Here is a 12,169-nt window from a genome sequence, read left to right on the forward strand (position 1 = left end):
CGTCTTCAAATAATCCCACAAGGCATTTTCCTTATTCACCATACAAACATAGTTCAGCAGACAAATGTAGTTTGTTATTTCTACAGTCCTTTGCAGGAAATTTTTTTTTGTCATCTTTGGTGGTTTTTTCCCCCCCACCCACCTTTTTGACTTCCAGTCTACAAAATGGACTACTAGTTTCCTAAGAATGAAGATTAAAGCCCTCTCAACTCCCCAGGAATTCAAAATGAGGACAGGTTCACATACGCACATACCCTTTAACACTGTGAGCATCTTACAACAAGGAGCACATTTGCCCCATAATAAAGAAATATAAGTACTAAGTTCTAAAAATAGCCCTTACCAGCTCACATGTACACAGGATCTGCACTCTATACCACAGAAACTGATTATAGGATAGAAATGAGAACTCAGAACTAGACTGTCTGAAGTGGCTGGTTCTCAAGCAGAAAGCATCCTTCCTCTCAGTGCCCTGTCTTGCTCTAATTGTTTTATACTATTGCCCCTAAGACCCCACAGGATTTTCACAAGGAGCACCATATGCCTTTGTTTGAATAACACCATCCTATTTGGCTATTCTGGCCCTTTTCCAGTATTCAGTTCCAAATACTTTGTTTTTAAAAGCAAACTGCTAGGCCAAGCCATAGATGTTATTTTGAATTTTGCAGTGCTTTCTGATGGACTTCTACAATTCCTCGCATGACCTCTGCATCATTTGGGCATGGAAGTTGAGAGGAAGACTTGTCAAAATCCACATACCTTTAGAGAACTCAACATAACTTTTGAGAGTAACAAGGTCACAACTAAAGTATCTGTCAGCCTCATTTTCCAGTCATTTATGCTGGAACAAAGCAAAGTTCACAAACAGTGGTACTAGGTGAATTTAGTGCGGCTATTGACTTGTTACCTAACTGTTTTTCTGGAAGAAATAAAATTGTTCACTCAGCAGCAATTCACTAGGGAAAACAAAGACTATCTTATTCTACTGGGTCAAGTGGAGATCAAAATACAAAGCAACATAGTTCATTTTAGTTGGGATGTTACAGAATTTATGCCACAGATTTTTATTTTTAAAACAACCAAAACAATCCAAACCTCTGTTGTGCCAATAGAGTTTGGATCCCCATTAAATTCACAGAAGATTCCCAGAATCAGTAGAAGATCTGCTCAAACATCACTGCAGCTCCTAGAAAACTGCTGTCACACAAGTGACAGTACACACAAGCAGCATATGCATTTTTCATGCTATGCAGCAACACAGGCCTTTGTAGACAAGTTCAACACACAGCCCAAAGTGTTAAAAAGAAATGGGGAACAACACTTGAGTAGATGAAGATGCATTCCAATTTTGCTTTCTCTTTCAACCTTCCTTACCCCAAGACAAGCATACCAGATATATATGTAATGCAGAACAGTTAATACAGACAGCAGGAGATTGACATGGCACTTATCTAAATGGATACTGAGATTCCAGGATACCTATTGCACTCCAGCTGATAGAAACTTCAGAAGCTCTGAGTCAAAAATGACTTCACAAAACCACAACAGAACATCTCACCTTTGCCAATAGATATTGTGTAAGCTAGCTTAAAGTACTGTGCCAAGGGCACATCATCCAGACTTTTCTATTTCGGCTGAAAGAAAATCCACTATCTGATAAGCTAACATGATGAATGTTCCAAGGACTGCACAAATAAGTAGAAAACCCTAGACTTTCTGAAACAAACTTGCCTTTTTTTTTTTAAAGTTTCCCTGAAGTTATCATATGTTTTGCAAGTCTTATTAACTTGTTTATACATATACATTATCCTACCTATTATGAATACCCTAAAAATTCTGAACAGTTGGAACACAAGGGTTCTATTTGAGTCTATTAGACGTAAGCAAGAAAAAACTGTTATACCTATTCTTAAAAAGTAAAAATTCAATATTGTGCAAACTGATTTTTGATTTTAAGACATAATCTTAAAAAACATTACTTAAGGACAGCTTTCCAAACATACTCACTGACTTCAGAAACCACACAAAATGGGAATAAGGCCTTGTATCGTCTATTCATTTGTCCTCATTCTTCCAGCGATAAGACTCTATTGTCATAAATACTGTTTAGATATATTGACACTACAAAGCACACAAACAGCTCAGGAGTCCTGGGTGCTTTATTCACAGAATTAAAACCCACTCTCACTCACTCACCTGAAGAGTAATAAGGAGTATAAATTGACGAGATTTCTCTTTAAAATTTGTAGTTTGATATAGAAATATTTTAAGATCTCTGAAGCTCCCTCCCCTCTGTTTTCCTTGGGAGAATTGTATGAAGCACACACATTATTCAAAGCATCATTTCCACAGTCAAATTTTTTTGACAAAGGAAAAAGTCTTTGTGAAAAATAGGCAAGTTACTCATATTTTTACCAACCAGCAATATGTTAAACAGATCACGGAATACACCAAGTAGAATTCTAATCTCCTTTAGATGCATTTCAATGTCTTAAAATTAAGTTCAGTTTCTTTATATAACAGGCTTCTTGAACCTTAGCAATTAGAGTGCCTTTAAAAGCAATGAAGGGTGAACCATAAAAGAACTGTAGCTACAGCTCCATGCAGATAATTCCTGGTTAGCAATTCTCAATTCCTAGAGAATTAATAGAGAAATTCTAGTTGGTTAGATATTTCTAGTACCAGCTTCTAGTTGTTACTATGATACATAGCCTTCTTGTCACTATTTTTTTTTTTTTGCTTTTATGCTAAGTTGAACAATAGAATATGCTCCCCCCCCCCAAAAAAAAGAGAGAATTTAAAAATCTAGTAAAAAAAATAATAATAATAAAGCAGCTGTAGCCATACCTTTCGTCTTCCCTATCTATTTGAACCAGTTCATCTAAGCCTACTTTAAACAACTTTGAGATGCATCATGCTCCTTCAGAGGACTGGATTGACAACAGAAGACAAGCACAGACTCCTGGAAGTGACAATGCCTGTAAGACTTTAATGAAAGGAAAAAAAGCAAGGGATAAAGCATAGCTACAGCTTGGATAAGAACAAACAAAAATAAAAATAAAAAATGGAATGGTGACTGAGAAAAATCCACCAGGTACTAATAAGAGTACATGTGGTTTTGCAAGCGATATAATTCTCAAAATTCAAAGACTTAATTCTGCATGGGAAATCATTATGATCACAGACTCATGACGAAGTAATGCTTGTAAACTAGTAAGACCATTTCTTTCTAATTCAGAAAGAGAAAGTAGTTTGAAACAAGATACCAGGATCCAACAGATTAAGCGTTACATATACAAAGCTCCCCAAAGCAGACAGAAAATCTGATAAGATTTTTTTCCTATGCTTATTGAAAATCAACATAATCTATCAGAGAAAGAAAAGCATTATTGGGACTAACATAATTTTATAGAGAAAGACTTGTGTTCACATTGAAACGTGACATTTTCAGAAGCACGATCAAATGACATCCACCCCCAAATGTGCTTAATAACCCTGTCCGTCTAGTTCCCTGTGAAAGAAAGCACTTCAATATTTTGTAAAGTTAGGTGAGTGGAAAGAAAGAAAACAATATAAAAACCTGAAAACCAAAGTTTATTTCTTCCTGTATCTCTAGACTGTTAATTGCTACTCTCATAAGATACGCATATCTACAGAAACAAAAAAGCCACCACAGTGATGCCCCTTGGTTTGCCATCCATTGGATTGCAGTACTAAGATATTTAACAGTGCAATAAAATGCAACTGTTTCTTTGTCATAGAACATCATAGCACTCCAGGTTGTGGAGTAGCATGAAAGTAGAGGCCAGGGAGAAGTAATTTGTCCTTTAACAACCCCAGCTGTTTTGGCATGTCTTCTTTTCCCTCAAGTTTCCTGAAAACGGATTCTTACCTGTATGTGAACTGAGCCTGGAGTATAGTATTCTGCTCATCCCAGGCCCTTTCTTCTTACTCTTTTCCTAGAGATAGCTAGTACCAATTAAAATAGCTTAAATAGCAACTTTAATTTGTCTTACTTTTTCAGGTGACTTTTGTAATCAGTCTTAATGTGAAAAGACTGTATGCAAAGTGCTATCGTTTTTAGCTTCAAAGTAATTAATATCTGATTTGCATTAGTGCAAGAACATAATACAAGTCATAAATAAAGGACAATTCATGCTTGTGACCTAGTTGTCACACTCTCATAATAAAAACAAACAAACAAACAAAAACACTAAAGTTTGTGCTTACAAATGAGAAATTTTCTTTGTTTAGGACAAATTCTTATTTCCTTAGAAGTGGTCAGGATTTATGTTCCTCCAGGACAGCAGGACTCAGACAGAAGCCTGATATTCCTATCTATCCCAGAAGAAAAAAGAACTTCATTCCTATACTTTTCAAACTAAAAATAAAACCCTAAATGGAAAAGAAGAATTTAAGAATTTAATTCCTCCAGGCTTTTATTCATCTTCAGAGACACAAATAGACTTTCAAGATTCTACAAATGAATTCTGTTCCCCTGTCACCCCTTACTAAGTGGTTCTTTAGCAGGCTGAGTGGATAAACTCATCTGAGAAGAATCCTCTCTTCAACCAATTCAAAGAAGAGAAGTATGAAGATGAGAAATAGTTTGTGATGAAGATTGTAGACTACTCTGGACTGATTTGGTTTGAGTTTTATGAACCATAATACATTATGGTTGATTTTCTGACTAGTGTGAATTAAGTAAATTATAGCAAAGTAGCAGAGCAACAGAGCAACGCCAAACATTGCATGAGTGAGAAAAGCCTTTTCTGCATTAACCGTCAGTAGGTACAAAAATTCCAGACGTTAACTTGTATTAAGACAACATAAGCGAATACATGTTGAAGAAATTACTTTCTCTACTTCACTAAATGAAAACAAAGAGGTCACTTATTTTATTTTAAGGTCCAAATTATGTACTTTTATAGATTACAAGTTAAGTATCTCTTCTGTTGCCTTGCAAAAAAAACACACAGATTATGCTGCCATCTTGTTCACAATCTAGTTAGCATACATCTGGAAACTGCTTAGCATTCCAGTATTCCCAACATAGCAATTCTTATTTTGATATGCAGCGTACTAAAACTTCTGCCACTTTAGAGCCTGTCATCCTCCCTTGCTATGGTCCGAATCAAATAATCTACATTGACAAAAAGGTTTCTTTTACCTGTGTTGAATCAGGTCCTCAGCAACTAATCAGCTGAAGTATTCTTAAATTTTCCCAAAAAAAAAAAAAATTTTCTAAAATATTGTTCTGAACCATTGAAAGGTTTTGTTTGAAATACCATGTGCCACAGAAATACTTATCATAAGTGTCTTCTGAACTACAAAGAGCATTATGTTAGCTTGATAATGAAATACCAGAGGACAGATTCATCACATGCCAACTTTGTCACACATCCTAAAAACACTCGATTCACGCTTTGCTGCTGGAATTTCTGCCAAATTGTCAAGCAATTAAACAATTATATATCTAAACTCATGAACAAATAGACAAACCTGAAAGTTTGAGAAATACAGTATTACTGATTAGAAGCATTAATTGTCGTTGTCACACCAGTCAACAGTGTCGACATTTAACCATGTAACAGCAAGAAATTGAAAACTAAACTCTAAAAGAATTCAGAAATATGGTACAGAAGTTTAGAAATTAAGCATATCACTCCTCAAAATAATAATTACTAAAGACAGAAGCTAAAAAATACATTATCCAACTGAACAGAAGAAGAGGAGTTCAGCTGTGTACAATATATGTTGCACATTTACACTCGCCTACAAGTTCTCTAGCACCACAAGTAGTACAGGCTCTTTTTTTTTTTTTTTCCCCTCCCAAGTCACAGGATCACTGCTGTCCCCACGGCTACAAAGTTTTGGATAATCTTGGGTCACTAAGGATTCTTTTCCAAATGTCATCATTATTTGCACAAAGAACAGGGCTGACAAAGTTTTTAATGAGAAAGCAGTTCTGCTAAAGGAAGAACTCTGTACGGAGCCCATCAAGTGAACTACAAAACTAAGGAAGTCATACATCACAGCACCCAGGAGCTCATCAGCAGTAATATCTCACAAATTATTTCTGGCCAGGTGTTATGTCCCACTAAGCAGGGACTGTTGCTAGTCAGTAAGTCTCAAGTATCACACAAAATTTGAAGGCAGGGATTTTATTTTTTACCCCCTCAAAAAACGTCTTTTAAAAGAAAATAGCAACAACAAACACACGAGAACAAATAGTCATTGCATTTTGTGAAATCCCAACAGTCCACATCAAATAAATGCCAAGCAAGTAAGGACAGAGAATATGAAAGTTAAATGTTAGTTTGTTACTAACTTCTAAAACAGAAGTCTTCAGAACCATTAAATATATGCTTTGCAATTTAAAATAAATTTGATAAAGTTGCCTATTTCCTGTATCAAAGGCTTCAGAAGATGACAATGGATATTACCCTCACCTTAACTGTTAGAAATCATATTGACAACTTCAAGACCATAAAAACTAACCCCTTGAAACATTATTTTTGGAAAAATGAGCAAGAACGATCACCACCCTTCCCCTATCCCTGTGTCTGAAGAAAAAATGAAAAACAAACTTTAAACCAAAGATCACATTAGCAGTCATATGGCTAAGAAAATAACAGTAGTTGCTAATTTATCCTCAAGATGCAGCCTACATCATCACAGTCTAGAACATATTTGCCAGAAACTTCCCAGGAAACGGTAAAGCCATCCACATATTCTCCAGAGGACAGAAATATCAAGACTTCAATTAGTTTTTATTACATTTTATAAATTAAGCTATTACATCATTTTTGTCCTTCAATGAGCTATTCCAAAAATATCTTTTATATGTAGAAGTGCAACACCCTGAGCAAAACATGCAACAAGCCCACACACTATTCCATTTGTAGTCAGTGTTATTTTTAGGTATCAGCATAGAATATCAGAATGCAGAACTCATTGTGTATAAAGAGAAAATGAAAACTAAAAAGAAATTCAAAGTTTTAAAATTTATTTTAATACCTAAAACAACTCATAATTAATAGATAATTTCAATATTTTATATAGAGACTTACAACATGGAGAAACTCAAATGTAGCTAAAAGATACCTGTATCTTTATTCCACATGTCTATTTCATAAACACTGAAGAGCTAGAAGAGCAAAAAATTCACTCATGACGAAGTACTGTAATACTAGAGTAACTTACACAGCAGACACTTGTACATAAGCCAACTCTTCAACAAGTATAACTGCACTGACGCTAAACTTGCAATGTCTCGATGAGGCTCTGCCAGGTAAAACACACCACAGCTTCTATAGGAAACTGCAGTATAAAGGGAAATCACTCCTCCTTTGATCAGCTGGCAAAAAATAAAAAAATTATCTGCCCATGTGTCCCATCACCTGGAAGACTGCAGCAATGAGCATAAACTGCCTGACTGACAGAGACATCATTACAAATTCTGCCCATGTAACACACATCTGCAAGAGGGAAGGAGAGCAGGGAACAAAAAGATCTGAAGCAGCTGCGATCAGATCTTCAGCTGGTTCTAGGCAGTAATCAACTCAGTTTTAGGGCACCTAGTGTTTGATCACAAATGCCAAATGATTCAAACTCCTGAAGTTGTTTAAGATTTCTCAGTCAGTCAATTTTTTTCCCAAAGCCTTACACCAATAGATCGTACTTCCAGGATCAGATGTCCACACTGTTCTAACTTTGTGGTGAATTAACTCTACCTGTAGCATAAAGACATAAAGCTGCCATGAGCTCACTGTGGAGACAATGAGCCTATCCAAGATAAAATGTGCACTGCAAGATGAGTCAACGGCAAAGTCAGTAGCAATGAATATAGAACCATATTTCTAATTTCCTTCTATGATATGACTAAATATTACCATCAAACCCTAATTAGTTGGGAAACAAAAAAATATATATATTAGACTATGATAGATATTCCTCACAGTAACAATAACTTTTTCCCTGCTCCTGTGTAAAATAAGCCAGGTTTTCAAACTCACACTAAGCTGAAAGTTTAGTGCTGCATTAAAGCAGTAGTGCCTAAGACAAAATTAAATGCTTTTTAACCTTTTAGTGCTTGTTTTTATCTGAGTCCTTGTCAATTAAGCACTGGTATTGAGGGCTCAAATAAAGATTTAATGAAAGATGGTCACTCATTTTCTTCTTTTTACATACATTCAATATACAAAATGTGGTAAATTGCTCCTTGAAATTAACCTATTCCCCCACAATGAAATTTTAGCTTACATTTAACAAATGACCCTGTTCTCCTAAAAGAGTAATCAATATTCATGGTTTTCTTCCCTGCCCTCTGCAACTACTACCAGAAATCTATCTTACATAAAACCAAAGAACAGCAGCAGACATTTACTTAGAAACCTATGTTTCATGAACTTTATTTCTTGTTTGTAGTGACTCCTCCCTCCATGCTAGTTCAATGGCTCACCTAAGCCAAAGTAAATATTTATAGTTTTGTTTTTTTTTTTCTTCTTTTTTTTTTTCTGACAGAAAACTAAATACAGGTAGCTAAAGTGACCTGCCACAGTCACAGCCAGCTCTCCTGCTTCCCTCAGGTGCCTGCTCTTCTCAGAGGAACCTTTCCCCATCCACTCTTTCTTCCCACCTTCCCCCAAATAAACAGGTTGGCTGAGGGAAGCTTTAAACATCTCCAGGGATGGGGCATCCTCAACTTCTCTGGACAACCTGTTTCAGTGCATCACCACCCTCATTGTGAAGAATTTCTTCCTTATATATAATCTAAACCTATCCTCTTTTAGTCTAAACCTGTAAACCTTTGTCCTCCGAAGAGGGAAGCACACAAAACATCCTTGCATATGGCACAAATTCCAGCTCTTAGATTCTCTTTTTTACATCCCTTGCAACTTCTTTGCACTGATACAGAAAACACAAAAGCAAAGGAAGAAATATTACTTGTGAACAGCGGCCTACTGAAGGCACAGGCTGTGTATTTGGCTGTATGTTCAGAGCCTGGTTTTGCCACCCTGACTCACTGGCACAATGACGGAGGCCTCATCTGGTGAAGAGAACTCACTCTCCAGCTTGGGTTCTGGGACACATCCTGCCCTGAAATCTTTAAGCAGGGCAAGCCCTAGGTGGCAGGAAAGCTGAGGGGCTTGTACTCATGGGTTGCATCCACTGCTCACCCAAAACGTGCCTCTTGCAAACCATCCCCACTCCTTCCATGACAAGACAGGACACGCCTCCATCCTCACACTCACCCCTTGGTGCAGCAGGAAGGCCTGGGCACCGCCTCAAGACACAGACTGAAGTGAAGTGCTTCATCTGCCACACATCCAGCAGTGGGGGAGTGCAGGGCTGAGGCAGCCCAGTAATGGCTGAGGTCTGACAGACACCTGGCAGGTGCCAGGGGACGGGTGTGCTCCCAGACACCACCCTTGATTGCCTCAGCAGAGAGGACATGGCCACAGGTTCCCCCACACAGGCCCAGGCCTGCACACGCTGAGAGGACTGGGGGCAGGTGCTCCATTTCACGGTGCTGTAGCCACGCTCTCACCCACTGGCATTCCCAGGCCAGCAGCCTCCAAGTCCGCCCACTAGAAAACACCAGAGAATAACATAGAATCAGAGCAGGCCCAAAAACTATCTTTAAAAAAATCACCATTTTGTCTCATGGTAGTGTGCGCGTGGCCTGGCACATACAGTCCAAGCACCAGTTTGCTGGAGTCTTACTCTGGAAAACCATGTAATGTTGTTCATCCTCGTTATTCACTGAATTTATCTTCTTTTAGGTCAGCCAGGCTGAACAGTGTGCTGAGATTTATCAAGTTAGCTATTGTAGCTGGACACTTTCCATTCTCTCCATTAAGTCAATTTACATAGGAGTATATTAACATATTTCCAGGCATGCTAAGCACAAGTATCCAGCTCTTTTTCTGATTTCCATCCAATGCTTTTATGTAGTTTGCCTGCAAACCCCAGTTGAGAGGCTTGTCTGTTTTTATTAAAATTCACATGTATCTCAATGGAAATGACTGCACAACCAGCACACCTTTGCAGATCCCTTTCAGCAAACTACACAGCACCGAGGTGGTGTTTTTTCTCCTGACATTTATAACTTGTTGAAATTACCTTCTTCATATGGTCTAGTCATCTAACATCACTATTTGGAAAGTTTTAGTTTTTGCAGTCACTCTTGACTGCTTAACCCACAACAAAAACACAGATACATATCTAGTGGTTTATTGTAGTGCAATCACATGTTTTGCCATCTCTGACATATCCTTGACTAATGGAAATGAAATCGCCTTGAAGAAGTGAATAGTAACATGCGATTTTTGTTGTACAAAATAATAACAATGATAATAGACATCAATTATATCACATGCTGTTTGTAGCAAAACATAACAGATATGATCAATCAGTGAAAGCAATTAAAAAGTAACAGTAAACAAGTAATCTGGTTGATGAGAAAGCCAGGAGTTCATGGGATACATACCTAGGTACAATACTAAAACAATCCTGCCCATACAAAAATAAGAACCACCTGCATGTGCTGTATATGCTTTATTGAATTACAAAGATACAGCTATTAGCATGGTTTACAGGCTACTACACAATCATTTACCAAAGAAATGCTAATTTACAGTCTCAGCTAGTCCACAGACACTTTATTGTATCACGACCATTTAGAATCCACTTTTCTCATGCCATAGTCAGATATAGTGAAAAATCAAGTTCCATTTACAGCAGCCATTGTTAACCCACAAAGTAGCACTTTATGCTACTATTGATGTGTTACAGACTATTAACAGTAATTTAGTTTTAAATGCCAGTGCATGCCAAGTGTTCTGGATATGAATACTAACAGGATGAAGTTATGCAGGTGTAGAAATAATAATAATAATTTAAAAAAAAAAAAAAAAGACTGCAAGCTCTGTGACAGCACACAGAAGATGGAACTTGTTTCTTCACATTTTAGCTGGCTAAAGCTAGTTCCTCACCCCTCTCATCAGTGGAAATATATCTCCCTCCAGGGGTGTCTGAAGATAGATGATAACAACCCAGAGGTATTTATACCTCAGCACTGATTGTAGAGAGAAATTAAATAATAATTCATGTTAGTTTCTTATCTGACAGTTAGACAAGAACATAGCAATGGCATATTAGTGATCCCCACAGTTGTACATGGTGCCTTACAGGCCAAGACATCCTACAGCCAGTACAATGAGATCTGCAGTATGCTGAGATCTCTGCTAACCAAACTAGGAATTTTGTCTTTCCTGGAATGACTTCTGTGTTTAACTGCTGCCTCTCATCTTCCACTTAGTTTGTTGTAATTCTTGGTGAAAAGGGCTGTCTTTTTGTACCCTGTTGACATCCTAACTAAATGAGTTCATTATCCACATATGTGAGCACATGATAATAATAAATGAACAAAAAATGCAAAATCAAATAAGTAAACTACCAGAGGTTTGGGGAGGATGAATGGTCCCATTTAAGTTTTTTTGTTTTGTTTTGTTTTCCTTCTTTTAAATCAGTAATCAACTGGCTAAATAATTCAGAGAAGAGACTTGTACTCCACTGGATGATTATCCACCTATGAAACATACTCATGCTCTTCCCATTTCTTTCCTGTATTCTCAAAACTTAGATGGGCTGAGAATTGTTCCAGTTAAGCAGGCCAGTCCCAGGAACTGGACAAGAAACTGTTTGTCTTCAAGTACTTAATCATCTTAATTAATTGATTTGGGTGGATAATAAATAATAGAATAATGTCAAAAACATAGTCTCTTTACCACTTCTGTTTTCTGTCTCCCTAGTTTTTTTTCCTCTAAGAATTAGCTCAAAATAAGGTTTCTGACAGGCAAGATTTTCACAGTAGAACTGCAGGGAGAAGGTTAACTGTTTGGCCTATGTACCCCTTTTTTTCTTTTAGCATTAGAAATAAAACAGTGAGAAAATATTTTTATTAAGTTGGGAAAGACTGTTGAGAGACTGCCAGCACTGAAATAGTTACTGTACCCTGAAATAGTTCTTCACCTTTTTGTTCAATGTGAAAGGCAAAAAAAATGATTCAAATATTAAGCAATGTGTCAGTTCTGCTAAATAAAAATGTGCACAGTAAAACTAAATCACATACATTGAAGTGTTATTTTGGTTTTATGGAAAT

Source organism: Anser anser (genome assembly GCF_964211835.1).
Source record: "Anser anser genome assembly, chromosome: 11".
In the NCBI taxonomy this organism is placed as follows: Eukaryota; Metazoa; Chordata; class Aves; order Anseriformes; family Anatidae; genus Anser; species Anser anser.